Source organism: Podarcis liolepis (assembly GCF_965112155.1).
Source record: "Podarcis liolepis genome assembly, chromosome: 2".
Taxonomy (NCBI): domain Eukaryota; kingdom Metazoa; phylum Chordata; class Lepidosauria; order Squamata; family Lacertidae; genus Podarcis; species Podarcis liolepis.
In genome coordinates this window covers 36,816,307-36,831,540 of record NC_139555.1, presented here as the reverse complement: position 1 = coordinate 36,831,540, position 15,234 = coordinate 36,816,307, and the positions used below count along the sequence as shown (strand labels likewise).

At 41.9% G+C, this 15,234-nt stretch overlaps 1 protein-coding gene across 1 annotated transcript in view; it reads right to left on the bottom strand.

Moving 5' to 3' along the window:
* MGAT5B (alpha-1,6-mannosylglycoprotein 6-beta-N-acetylglucosaminyltransferase B) overlaps positions 1-15,234 on the bottom strand; it is a 171,806-nt gene that overhangs the window by 46,116 nt on the left and 110,456 nt on the right. The gene's annotated exons all lie outside the window — the stretch shown is intronic.

Sequence of the window (15,234 nt, the reverse complement as noted above, 5' to 3'; positions counted from 1 at the left end):
TTGTTTATTTGAATTCTGAAAGATTATAGTGTTCCCTTTGAACTGGTACAATAGGCCTTCGGGGATTTTAAAATAATGACTCATCAGCTGAATGTTTTCTCATAACTTCATTGAATTACCTACAACAGCTGCTACCAGATCAGCCAGGAAGAAAGTGAGCTATGCCCGGGGGTGGGGCGGCGAGTGGTTACACATCTCCACTTCAGAAGCAAGGAGTCAAGATGGGCTCCTTCCTTCCTTGAAATTTAAAATGCTTCATCTGCCCACCTGAAAAGCCTAGTTCACTTGGTTCACTGTAAGACAGTCCCAGGGGGGCTGACCCCCAGTCAGTCAGCTTCGGAAATCAGTAGGGTGGGCTGCATACTGAATAGGACAATAGGGCTATAGCAGGATGGACAAATCAGTTGTGGGGCAGAATCAGAGGGTCAGAAACATAGGAAGCTGTCTTATACTGAATCATTGTTGCTCCACGAAGAAATAAAGAAAATATTAAGAATATCATATAGTAAAAGGCTAGAAGCATTCCTTTTAGGAATTTTAAATGACGATATTCCAAAAGACAAAACTATTTTTTTCTTATACACAACGTCTGCAGCAAGAATCCTGGTAGCTAAGTACTGAAAAGGGAATCAGTTACCCACTAGGGGAGAGTGGCTATGCAAGCTCTCAGAATACTTAGAATTAGCCAAATTGACAGACATAATAAGACAAAAACCAAAAAGTGAAGTAAAAAAAGAATGGGAGCGCCTAAATGAATACCTCAAAAGTCAAGGTTCGAGGGCAGAAATCAGGCTGATTCTGGAATAACCTTGTGAAGTGAAAGGATATGAAAGAAGGATTTATATCTAGATGTTAGGATAGAGATGATAAAGAAAACAGGAAGACACAATGAGAGATAAAGGAGGTGCTGTGGGATTGGTGGAAGTCAATGTCTTCTTGTTGTTTTAGTGTTTATAATATTAACTTGTAAGATATGGATTTGTTTTTGTTTGTTTGTTTTTGTTGTTGCTTTCTTTAGCTTTCGAATGTTGGTTTTTGTGTGTTGTGTATTGTTATTTTTTGATATCTTTTGTGTTGTTGTTGTGTGGAAAATACTAATAAAATTTATTTTTTAAAAAAATCATTGTTGCTCCACCTAGTTCAGTATTGTCAACCCTGGTTGGCACTTCAGGGTTTCTGATAGGGGTCTCTCTCAGTCATACATGGAGATGCAGAGATTGAGCAAAGGACCTTCTGCAGGTCTGCCCTTGAGCTACAGTGCTTCCCCCAAAGTACAAAAGACTTCCCTCCAAGATCTTCCACAGGTAACCTCTCCTGTCGTTGTATGTAAAAGTTAACTACTTCTGCCCTTATGGACACACTGGGAACTTACTTACCTATGTAGGAATCTGTATTATACTCTGTCAGACCATTGTTCCATCTTGCTCAGTACTGACTGCACTGACCAGCAGCAGTTCTCCTTGGTTTTAGACAGAAGTCTTTCCCAGCCCAACCTGGAGATGCTGGGAACTGAACCAGGGACCTTCTGCTTGAAAAGCAGACACTCTACTATTGAGCTATGGGCATTCCCCAAGGATTATCTATTGACTCAGTCAACAAACCTGAGGTCATTTGACTTTGGATGAAGTTAGCACAGGTAGGCAACAAGCTGAGTTGGGTGTGTGAATGTCTAAAGCTGGTTGCATAAAACTGACAGCAGGGTCTCCTCACAGACATGAATGTCATTTATACATTTTACAGGCACCGAGTTCTACTGCCTGCAAATAGTACACTTTTGTTACAAAGTTTTTTCCATTCATTCTTATTCTCTGGGGGGGAAAGCCCTATTGGGCCACAGTAGATACAATTCAAGATTACACAGTGGAGGGTGGGAAGGTTAGCACTGTCAAGGAGAAGTGCAATAACATTTATCTCTGTGTTTCCAGGAGCACAAGGGTAATTGGCTGGCAGCTCCATGACCTGCTAGGCAACGAAATCTCAGCCACTGAGGGTTTTGCAAGACACAGTGGACAGCTAAAAGTGGGAATCACAGAAGGTTGGCTGAGTTGCATTTCATCTTCTCAACGTTGAAGAAAAGCTACAATCTTATACCTGCCTCAGCACAAGGAAGTTGTGTTGTGTTGTGCAGTCAGTGGAACTAGCATGTGTTATGGGATGAGGAAAATGAGAGTGAAATTTATTGTAACCTTTTGATAAATTTGCCCCCATTTCTTATTTATTCCAACACCTGAAACTTGGTATGGTACTGTGGATATGAGTATGTGATAATTCTACCTGAATTTGAGTCATGAGCTTGTTAGGTAAAGGTAAAGGACCCCTGGATGGTTCAGTCCAGTCAAAGGTGACTATGGGATGCAGCACTCATCTCGCTTTCAGGCAGAGGGAGCTGGTGTTTGCGCACAGACAGCTTTCCGGGTCATGTGGCCAGCATAACTAAACTGCTTCTGGTGCAATGGAACACTGTAATGGAAGCCAGAGCACACAGGAGTGCCATTTACCTCCCTGCCATGGTGGTACCTATTTATCTGCTTGTGCTGGTGTGCTTTTGAACTGCTAGGTTGGCAGAAGCTGGGACAGAGCAACGGGAGCTCACCCCATCACGAGTATTCAAACTGCCGACCTTCTGATTGGGAAGCCCAAGAGGTTCAGTGGTTTAGACCACAGCGCCACCTTCTCCCTTGTTAGGTAGCATTTGGCAAGTCACCATCCCTCATAGCATTAATTTATTTCCTTCCAAACACGACAGATATGGCTACCATCTTGATGACAACTTCAAACTGATCTCCCTCCCTTGCTTTCTGCTGCGCACACAGTCAAACGCATACACAGGAATGAGCGGGAATGTACACAAGAGAAAACATAGAATAATAGGCCCTTATGAATGTTGTGCACCATTATGAACTGTTGACTTCAATTATAGAAAAGACACACAAAGGAGCAAGAAAAATTATGAGCAGCTTCTTTTCTCCTTAATAAAATGTGATTCTCATTGTGACCTACTTTACAAGCTTACTGTGAGAATGAATCAGCTGAAACTTGTAAAGGACTTTGCAAATTGAAAGTACTATAATAGGGGAGTTAATGGGATGCCCTGCTGATTTTTTGGACTACAAACTCCCATCAGCCCGAGCCAGCATGACCAATGAGCAGGAATGATGGGAGTTGTAGTCTCATAACAACTGAAAAGCACCACACTGGCTGCTCTTGTACTAGATGAATGGATTGATGATAGCCTGGCTGTAAAATGGGTGTTCATTTAAAAATTAATCTGCTTTGCGGATTTTAATCGGCCCAGTATCATAGTTTGTGTGGCAGAATTCACACAAATATTATGCACTTCCATCTATATCACACAAATTACTCAAGAAAAAATAAAGGTACAGGTTTGAGATAGATCTTCTGTAAACTAATGGTGAACACCAATTATAGTCTGACATCATTAGGCATAATTTTTCATAAAAGCAAAGCCCAAGCTCATCAGCTGGTGCAAAAATGTGTACCAGTTCTATGTATTTGATGGAGTTATATTGAACTGGGAAATCTAGCCCTGCGGCTCTTCCTGAGAAATAAAAATTGCACTAAATTGCCAAGCAAGCTAGCTAGTGCAGTGGGACTTCCCCTTTACCCATGCTCACCCCAATCCACTCTGGAAGGGCAGAAGAACCCCTAGGACAATGCAAATGGGGAGGAGAGGGGGATGGCTCCACCTGGTAAGTAGGAATGCTTGCAGTGACAGAATGATCAGTAGAGAGGGTTGTTGGATTCTTCCCTCTGAATTCACTATCAGTCTCCGTTTATCTTTCACCTTAGCTAATATGTTTTAACTTGAGCCCTGATCTCAATTCAGCCTGCACCTTCAAGTTCCTTTTCTACAATTCCTCCTTATTTAAACATTCTCTATTCAAGCTTTCATCATCTGCCAGTTAAGTCAACTAATTTTCTACTAAACCCAATTTCACTCATGGTTGGAGTGAAATCTTGGTAATTTTTCCTCATGCCATGTACTATTAATGGCGCTTGAAATTATGCAAATAAAATTGAACACAAATGCTTTCTTCACTGAAAGCTTAACAGATTTGTTTAGGGGGGGAAATGATCTTTGCATCCAGGGCCAGTCGCTTCTGAAAACTTAATCTTAAAAGAAGAAGAAGAGGAATTGACTAGTGAAATCTGCTTTTGATTGAATTCCCACGAATCCCCTTTTGCCGCCGACACTACAAACCTCTTATGAGGATATCATTAATTAAGATTGCTCTGGAAAGCAGTATAACAAAGCAGACGAGCAGACAAGAGTCTGCAAAATGAGACCAGCTTGCGTTTATTAAATAAGAAATAACATGAGTGATGGCTGACATTGTTTCCTCTTTAATTAAGCCAGTTAAAGGCATCATGTTCACCTATACAGGAAAGCTTTGCTGGGTTGTTTTTGGACATCTGTCTTGAACAGCTGCACGTATCCCAGAATAAATCTGCAGCAGGCTTTTCTCCTGCTATTCCTCCCTTACAGGTAATTTAATCAACCAAGGGAGACATTTTGAAGCTGATACGATGGATTCAGATTACAGTGGGCTATCTTCACATCCCATTGACCTATTTTCAAATTAACCTGAGTTTTACTTCCAAGTTATTGCTCCCCAAGTTGAGACATCCAGCACAAAATTGATCTCGGCAAACCTCTGCTTCCTTACAGAGGACAGGACCAATATACTAACGTCAGCATTAATTGCATTCCTGCTGCTAGCCCTTCTTAACTGTAAATCAATGGCAACAGTGGACGGTTCAGCAAGAAAGGACTTTGAACATCATAGAATGCCTGTTTGTTTGTTTTTAATTGGGGCAAGTCTTAGTTTTCCCATGATAGTTGGGGCACATCTCCCAATTTCATATCCTCTAGCTTTCTGTTTTTTTCCTCCACTGTTTTTTCCTTAATCCTACTGATTTCTTCTTAGAGGCCATCCATCTAACCATATCCATCACAGTTTACTATATTCCTCATGGCTTTCTGGGTTTCCTAAGGGATGGGCAGTGCAACCCTAAACACTGACAAGAGAGAGTGGAAGTCCAAGTCCATGAAATCTCCTCCCTACTTTTTTTTTGGGGGGGGGGAAGCTGGTCCCTACGGAGAAGAATTGCGTGAAGTGGCCATTGGTGTAGAACATCTTCATACATCTGTGTGGTGGGCGAGATGAGGATGCGGTTGCTCCTCCACCCTGCAAAGAGGGCAGCTACAAAAAGTCTGGTCAGAACTAGAGTTATATTTATCATTTGTTCCTGTGAAGTGCAGAAGTGGGCAAACCATCCGTTGGGACTGCTCACCTGAGTAATGGGAGAAGAATTATACTGATTGAGCAGGTCATGGTGGTTCGTATGTCAATCGCAATGAAGTCTGCAGATTTAAGGGGATCTATCTTCCCTGGGAAGCATGTTTTAAAAAAGCTTGACACTTTGTGCAATCTAGCATATTCCAAAATTGCTGTCTGTGAACCTTGGAGATAAGTCATTTCCAGCAAAGATGGATAATGTTACTGCATCCCAAGTGTAGAATGAAATCCACCACAGAAGGGGTGGGGGTGGGAAGCGAAAGCAGTTCTTCAGTGCAACAGTGGAATTTTAATCAAAGAGCTTCCACCTCAACTGCCTTCAGTGCATGCTTGATTCACTCCAACGTCTGCTTGGCTACCGTGCTTCTACTCCCCCCCCCCCCGGTGTGGACCCATTTAGGCTGTGCACAGGTGTCAAGTGATGACTAATGACAGAACAGGATGCTCTCTGCATACAAGCTCACACAACTGCCTATTTTAAATACAAGGCAATTATATAATGAGGATCTTTACAGGTAGTCTCTCCCCCCCCCCCCCCCGAAATATTTCAAAGCACCCAGTTAAGAAATCTTCATTTGGAACAAACATATTTCATGAAAAAGGAAAAATTAACAGCTCGCTGATTCCTCCTTGTTTATGCACCTTCTTTTCTCAGAGAATCAAACCCAAAAGGGTAAAAGCCCTTCCCTTTCAGAATTTACAATGGCATAAAGCTATTTATCTGCGTCCCTCATGCAAAAGCAGTCAATAAATCTAATCGGCTATGTGTTTCTGAGAAAAAGAGTTGTCTCTTTAATTAAAGGTAACAGGTTTTATAAGTGTTCTAACTGGCAATGCATGGATTTAAGCAGGCGTCTTTACATTTTGGAAATATACCACAGATCCTGTTACCATGGGTTCCGAACAATAGACAGCTGTCCCTACCAGGGGGAGAAACAGGAGGAACCTGCTATATATAGATGAAAGACTCTTGCAAGCTACTGCAGGGCCCTTTTATGGGAAACAACACTACCAATTGTTCACATCTAGAGTTAAACTAGATGTGACCATGGCAGATAACTAGCTCTTTTCCGATGTCTCCCTCATTCACCTATAAGGTGGCCAAGTGGACAGGATCCTTCCTTAACAGAAAATGAACACATAAAAGAGGGGTGCTGATCATTTCCTTTTCCTTTCCTCCCATCTCCTTCCCTCAAAACTTTACTCCAGGCAATTTACTCCCTTTCCAGCTCATGCCTGATATCTGAGATGGGAAGGGAGGGAAGGACTGAGGTGTGGTGAAGTGGGGGCTGGTTCAATGGCCTTCTCCCACATGCTGCTTTGACGCACCATTTTACAATTGAACAGGGCAGACGTGTTAATGACAGCCCTGCCACTTCTAATATGAGTCCTTGGGGCAAGCTATAATTGATACTAAATGTGCCTTTGAATCCTGTGCTTGATTTTGTCCTTCTCTGATTCTTTTAGTAAAAGCAGCCATGGTGGCTGATTCAGCCACTAATATTCAGGGATTAAGACACACACCCCCAGTGCAGAAAGCACTGCTAGTGGGGAGGAGGGAGTATTTTCAGCAAGGGAAATGGCAAGTGGAAAGGGTTAATCTTCCTTCTGCCCTGTGTCAAAGCTCTGACCAAGAATGAGCCCTCCACAACTGCTCTTAACCTTTGTTTGATTGGTTTTTAAAGAGGAGAATCTCAAGCACAGGATTCAAAGAAATGTTTAAAATCTAACGTGATTTTAGTGCAACAGAACAGCTGTTCAGCACCAACAGTTTTTGGACAGCTCCTCAGCTTGTCAGAGAGCGATGTTTTTCCAAGCCTTCAAAAACCTGATTGAGATGCTGCTCCTCTCTAAACTTAAAGACACCCCCCTTCCCCACATGAGAGTATGCTTGTGCAAAACTGAAGGAGAAAGCGACTCACTCATCTGGGGACAGGGAGAAGATGCTGCCTCCCCCTGCATCGAACTGCAGGCTTGAGCAAACTGTACCCATAAATCCTCATACCATTCTGAAGGAAGGCAACATTGCTACAGCTAAATCCTGTTTTGCCTCTTTTTTCCATTTCTTTCACAAATGTTTTACCAAGCAAAGGAGAAAAGGCGAGAGGGAATCTTTGAGCTGCCAGTCTGTCTTTGCAGCACCTTTTAAAAGTTCATCAAAATGTATACACTACTTGTAAGAAGAAACCTTCAAATTGGTTTACAAAAAAAAAACAAAACAAAAACCAAGAAATTTATAAATAAAAATAATTGAGAAAGTTATTTAAAACATTCAAAAATAGTTTAAAACAACAATATATCTGAGCAGGCTCATAGCGACCAGCATGCATATTTATCCTGAGCTTCTCATACCTTAGTTTCATTTATTAAATTTGTACATTGTTTCCTACTTAAAACATTCCGAGGCAATTTACCCTAGGCAGGCATTTCAAACCATCCAGGTCCTAGAGCTAATACTATTAAATCTGAACAATAAATGCTTCCACAAAACTGAGGATAGAGACTAGAGTCAAAAACCTAAGGGTACCATCACAGACTCATTGGACTGCAATGGCAGGAAGGGACAAGCATTTCAGCTCATCTTATACCTCCTGTGGCAGAGGGATACAGCCTATGATCATCCAAATTTTACTCTGTCACCAGCAAAGAACAAAGGAATTGCAGCATACTGCGCTCAAGGGGCTCAATGGCAGGAAATCTGTTTCATAATGCGAACACAAGCAGTTTAAAAACATTCAGCAGAAAGGAATGAAACAAGGACAACGGACTATGTACCATTTAAGGCTAAGCCTTGGAGCCTGAGCAAGCGATAACTTATATTTGAGCACAGCAGTTTCTATTTTCTGTCTGGGCAATAGTGTTTTATTTTCTATGTAGCATTTATTTCTGCTATACATTTTTAAAAGCAAAAAAGAAAAGAAAAGGGGGGGGCATGGTTTATGCCTTTGTGCATTCTTCAGTAGCATAAATGAACCCAATATTCCTGTTTAATAACCTAAAAAACAATGGGATAATTCACAAGCACAACCCTCCAAAAAATAAAAATATATATAGCAGTACCTGGCATGCTGACATGGAGAAAACATGCAGGTGAGTCACAGGTCTAGTCAGCAATAAATCCCAGGATTATGGTAGCAGGCAATAATATTCTGGCTCATATGCTGGTGAAAACCAACCTGGGTCATACCCAGATTCCTCCAGGTAGTGACACAAAGGAACATAGGCAGCCAACTGTAAATCACACTCCAATGATATACAAAGAATACAGTGCATCTTGTCCTCCCCGCTCTCTTGCACAAACACCTCACATTTTCTCAACCTCTTTCTTTCTCTGCCACTTACCAACTTAACAATTGATCAGCTCTATTACAAAGTGCAAAGCAAAATGGATTTGTCTGTACATAATAAGCAGGCTAGAAGCAATTGCATTTAGAGGGAAATTTGAGGCCTGAGCATTTGCTGGTAATAAAGCTATGTAAATTTCCACCATTAAGAAGCTGGCTATTAAAGAGGAGGTTGGGGAGAGAAAGAGAGACTGGAATGCGGTCCCTTGATAATATCTCCATTAAAAGAAATCAGGTATAATTATACCATCAACAGATCTTGGGGCCTTATAATTTTCTGGAAAATGCACCGCTTTTCATCTGTGCCTATAGGGAAGTCTTAATTTACCGAGAGACATAACACTGACAGTAACAATAATATTCTACTATCTCTCTGTTTTGTCTTTTCTTCAAGTTACTTAAGGCTCACTTACATCTGAAGTCCTCCCCCTCCCTCCCACTGGGCATAGGGCCTGCTACCCAGGGTGCCTGCAGATTGGGTTGCTGTGGGATCTGTCAATCATTGCTCTTCCACTGTAAGCAACATAGAGAATTGCAGCTGACCTCCCACACTTCGGAAGGTTCTAACATTTTTATGTGTGTGCATTCTGCTATGTTCTGTCCACAGCAGTGAGCATGACATGACAGCATGTGTGGGCATAAAAGAAAGCATTCACTCGAGCATGTCCATTTTGAAGTCCATTTATATCACTTTTTAAAATCTTTTTTCCCACCAAAGTGCTTTTTAATATTTCAGCACTTCCGTGCAGTTAAAAACAAAATGAAAAAGAAACACACTTCTTTAAAAAAAATAAAAGTGGCATTGACTGAAAAGGCAGCATGATAGTTAAATTCAGTTTTAAAATTTGCTATGTGGCAAAAAGAGAAAAGAAAAGAAAGGCAAATGAAAAGACTGGTTTAAAAAATTCATGGCTAAAATGAAAGGTAATTGTATCAAGTTGTATAGCCTACCTTCAGATGGTAGGCAAACCTGTCCAATATTATCACTGCACACATCAAAACCATGGCTCTTTAACAGAGAGAAGAGTAGCACTACAGTGATCTACAGCTGTGGAAATTGAGCTTGGCACCACTGCATAAACTCACAGCTCGGAGCCTGATCAGCAGTTCCAGTGGGTGGGTGGGTAGGTATCAGCAAGAGATGCGAGAGAGCATCAGTGGGCAATGTGTCAAGGCCCACTCTTGTTAAGCACCATCCCTGTTTGAGTTAGTGTTCTGCCCTTTTCATATTTTAATGGGTTTTTTTTCTATACTGAGAAAAGGAAAAACAAAGGAGGTTTATGACTTGATGATAATGACACCACACAGGTTCCCCGTACAAAGCAAGCGACTAAAGCACAACTATTCCAAAGTATATGGTTTGTGTGAAATAGCCCTCACTCTCTGATCCACATTAAAGATTGAATGTTCTGCACAATAAAATATGAAGAAAGCCTCCTCACATTGGAATCCATAGAGACTACACACCTGAGCTATGCTTCTAGCCTCCTTAAGCCACAGAGATGCTGCTTGAAATACTGTCTTCTAAGCCTTTCCACAATCATTCCCAACTAGAACCCAACTTTATGAAACTTGCAAGGCACAGGCACGCACACATCCATAGCTTTACATTCTATACAAATGTAACAAAGGAAATGTAACGTTTTCATCCATTTCTGCGCGAAATGGGCAATGATCACAAGAATTGCTTCCAGGATTGTGCCCGAAACAAAATTCTGAACTTGGAAAAATAGATTTAGGTATTACATTCCCTGCATTTTAAAATATCTTAAGCAGCAGGGCTTCTCTTAGGTTATTATGAAACACTGTCAAGCCCGTTATCCAAACCTTGTTTATACAATCCCCTTTCTTATCTGAATCTGCTACACTCATCACAGGTGTTGATGCCTGTGATTCCCTATAAGGATGGTCTGTCTTTTATCAGAAAAGATAAATGGTCCAAAGGGGTACCATTATTTGTATTCTGTCCTTCCTCCATGGAATTCAGAGGGGCATACATGGAGATCATCACATTTTGTCCTCACAAAAACTCTGTGAGGTGTGTTGCGCTTAAGGTTGTGTCATTTCCTCCTGTACTATATTCCTTTATTGTTTCAGAAGCTCCTTCTGCGTGGTGCATTTCACTCTCTTTAATATAATTCTAACATAGAGAATTTCTATAATTAATTCTGGAATTGGAAGATATGTACTTAGCTGCAGTTTTCAGTTGTTCTTGTTCCACTTTATCCTTTGCAATACAATTGCATGCATGTGACTGTATATACATGATAAAATGATGCTCCCAAAAGCCAGTGATCTTGATGTGATTTTTAATTCTCTTCCCCTGCAGTGTTATACTGAAGAGTTGGGGGTCCTCCTCTGCAGTGGTAAATGCCAGACACAAAGAATCTGGCCACAACTTCTTGTATTCTTAAATCAGATGGTGAGGATTTCAGAATGATCTCTAGTTAGGCTGGAAAAGTGTCATCCGGTGAGCTTCATGGCTAGGCAGGGATTTTAAAAATCTGACAAACTACCCAGGAAACCACATGACTCTAAATGAATTTCAATACTTGTCCTAACACTGTTACTTTGTTCGCAAGCTGGTGTAAGACTAGGTTAAAGGGAAACATGGGGACAAACTTAGCATCCATATTGGTGACAGGAAAAACTCAGGGGGGAGAATGGGGTTGACTCTGGAACATGCATATGTGCCCATTGGATCACAGCTAGTCATTGGGCATAATGTAGGTGCTCTAATGTATGTGCCTTTGCTGTTTTTCACAAACAGTGCACACAATGGCTTGTTTTGTGTGAATGATCCTGGTGTAGGTACATCCCGTATATTGTGATTTAAAATTCAGAGCCTTGACGCCTTTTTTGCTTTGTGGGGAGAAAAACAAGCCATGGGGAAAAAAAAGCTTTCATCTGCCAGAAGTAATTAAAATGCCTCACTTTGAAAGTTTGGTGCTTTCTTGCATATGAGCCACTCATTTCTGTAGCATAATGAACCAAAGAAGCACAGACAAATACATACATCCTCTATAATTGCACAGGCCCCACACAAAAGAAGGACAGTCAAAGGTTTGCTGTGCAGTTATTTTACTAAGTCTCAGCAGACTGTGGCTTTTCTTGTTGACCTCTAGATGCATGGAATAGAACTGCATTGTTGTGCCTGTGTTGAAGAACAACCTTTTCTAGCTCGCCCCAGTTGAAAGAAAGAATTCTTCTGCTTAGAATAAAAGGGGGGTGTAGATTCTATGTGGGCACTTATCAAATCTCTCCTCTCATTTGAACCAATTTCTACTTTCCTTCTGCTAGTGTTACTAGAAATATTTGTTCAAGAGTGTTGGGGGTATGGGGCAGAGCACTTTGGAAGTGCAAAGCAGGGAGTTAAAGGGCACATGATCTTCTGTCACTCTAAAAGGAAAGCTACTGTTAACAGGAATATACAGACTCAGGGTTTGCCAACTCATTATTGTCCATTGACTGGCAGTGACTCTCCTGGGTTTCAAGTTGGATTCTTTCCCAACCCTACCTGGAGATTTCAGGGAATGAAGCTGGGACTTCACCAGATACGCTATCACTGAGCAATGGTTCTTCCCTGAAATTCTGAGTGCAATTGTTTCCTTAACAGTGTCAGGAGATCATGCTGAAAAGGCAGAGGTTCACTTTTCATTGTCTCCCACACTTCCCACAACAAACATGAGAAGCTATAAGAATTCTAGTTGTCATTTTCTATCTGACTGGTTTGCACATGCAAGCTATGAAGTTGCCATCATCAAATGAGGATTGTTCCATTTATTTATTAAATTTACCATATAGCCCACCCTTCTTCCCAAAGGATGGTAGAGAAACTTCTTAGTTTCATCTATAACTCTGCTTTCCAGAGCCCAAATTGTTTGCCTCTCCATTCCAGTGGGATTGAGTTTTTGTCCTCTACTGCACAACCAGCGACATCCATTTCCAACTGGGAACTCTCCACACTCAGCACAAAAGTTAGCAGCAAAGGAGTCTTGTCTGGACCCTAACTGATTCAGCTTGACACTTGCACTCTCTTTCCTGGGAGCTGCAAATTGCTGCTGATGTTACAACAATTCCTTTGCATGGTTTGCACCAGATAATCATGTACATTTCACCTCTTGGCTGTCAGGATGCATAAAACTGAAGCTAGCAAATTCACTAAGAAATGCAAGGGAATAGTGTGTGTGTGTGTGTGTGTGTGTGTGTGTGTGTGTGTGTGTGTAATAAAACAGTGAAAAAACAGGCATCTAGTTTAAACTGCAGGAGTCAAGGTGTGAGCCAGACGTTTTGTCCTCACATCATCACCAACTGAGATCAGGGCTCCTGTATTCTTCCAGGCAGACATAGGACGGAAATGCATAAGGCCTGACAGCTGCGACTCTATGATATCTGCATTAAAGGGATGCTACAGTCAAGTTAGGTTTTTGCATGCTCTGACCAAAAATGGTTGGGCAAATTAAAACAATTATGCAAATGTGTTTAAGCTGCAGTATTGAGCTTGTGGTGAAAGTGGTGGGGTGAATTAAACAAAAGAATTAGCTTGAGTTTCGCAGAGTACACAACCTGTGTCCCTCCAGATGTGTCCCTCCAGACGTTGTTGTATCCCAACTCCCCAAACAGGCTTTGAGTGTAGCACAGTTCATCTCCTCAAATTCATGTTGAGAATGAGAACAGGGAAATGGGTCAGGTAGCCAAGAATGCACTTTTGGGGGGAACAACCATGGAGCCACAGAACAACGCAGGATCAAATCACCGTACCCAGAGCAAAGAGTTCCAGAAGCTACTATGCTCCTTTATTTGCCTATAGCCCTGTCTCAAGGTCCATTGGTGACAATAATTAAATACATAAATGGCCTTGAGTGCTACTAGGATTTTCTGAGTAATCTCTTCTGCTAAAGTCTTTGTTAGCTCCATAACCAGCTACCCTCCACCCTACTAGCTGTTCTGAAGCTGCAATATACAGCAAGAAGCTGAGATGATTTGCAGGGAATGCTCCACAAAGTGCTACAAAGCAATAAAAATGTGCTGGTTTCACTGAATCGAAGGCCCTTCTCTTGCCCTTTAAAATGTTACAAAAGGAGACGCTTCATGGATTTGTGCTGTGTTACAAAACAGGAGCATGCTGCAGTAACTTAAAAGAGGAGCAGAAGAAATTATGCTTTTTCAGATCCTCTGCTGGTAGGAAACCACTTGCAGCAGTAGAGTGTACTGTCTGTTAGGTATGTGATTGGAAGGGGAAATTGCTAGAGAATGGGAAGCGGATCCTCTACTGGTTACAAAGAGAGCTGGTGGTGCAGGAGATCTGAGTGCCCAGCAAACATCAGAAACCAGTGCTGGAATGCAGAAGCCAAATCTCCTACTGTTCTGAGCGTAAGAAAGGGCTTGAACTGTGTGAAACAGCAGCCACTGCACGTTTGCTAAACTGAAACCCCAATATGAGCTAGGCATAGACACAGGGGTTTAATTGTGCCCTTTATGTCCCTTAATCCTCTTCCCCCTCATAACAACCAAACATGTGTTCTTACATCATTACACTATGTGTTTCCCCATTCCCAGCTCCACATTGCTGGCTGTGACCATAACAATGTCAGAATTAGGGGTGGGTGAGTCTGTCCATTTTGGTTTTTCTGTTTCTCTTTTTTTTCTAGTTTTAAATTCAGTTTTCTACATTTCTACATCATTCTGAAGGGTTTTTGTTTTTTAAAGAAGTCCACATGAAAATTCATCCACCATTTACTGATTTTTTCCCCCAATGTGCACATTTTCACACACAATTTTGCCTAATATGCACGTTTTGCAAACAATTTCTCCTAATGTAGTGCAGTTTTTGTATGCTATTCTCACAAATATATGGCTCTTTTATGCACCGTTTACTCTAATATATTCCTTTTTGGAAACCCAGCCAGATGGGCGGGGTACAAATAATGAATTATTATTATTATTATTCCGGAGAACTGCATTGAAAATTCAGAGCAGTGCAAATTTGGATGTCTAGGGTAGCTTGGTTTGCTTGTTGCGTCAGGCAGTGCATATTAGGGAAGTTCACCTTCAAATGTGAGCTGAACCACATTTCCTCACCACCCCCTAGTCAGAACCTAAAGCTGGGTACAAATACTTGAAATACTCTATCTGTGACCAGAGAAATTGGGGCATAGTGGTGGCGGTGAAAATTCATTTCACTGAATTTCTCCAGGAGAGGAGAAATGCTCCAAGGGGTTTAGGGGGCTGGGGCTGGCCATGAACAGCATAGGTGCCAACTCCCTGGAGCCCTGGGTGTCCAAGCACACACAAAATTCCCCATGAAGGGACTGGGCACCCACAAATTTCGGTGCCAGGGCCATGCACGCCGCATGGCACCAACAGCCCCAGGCACCCATGGTCATGAGGCCACGTTTGCCCTCCTGATGAACAGTGGTAGTAGCACAGCCCTTCTTTCCTTTTCTCTCTATGGCTTTTCTGCTGTGGCAGCTACAAGCGGTGGCAGCCAGTGGCGTAGCGTGGGTTGTCAGCACCCGGGGCAAGGCAAGTAATTTGTGCCCCCTAACCCGTAGATTTGCGCCCCCTAA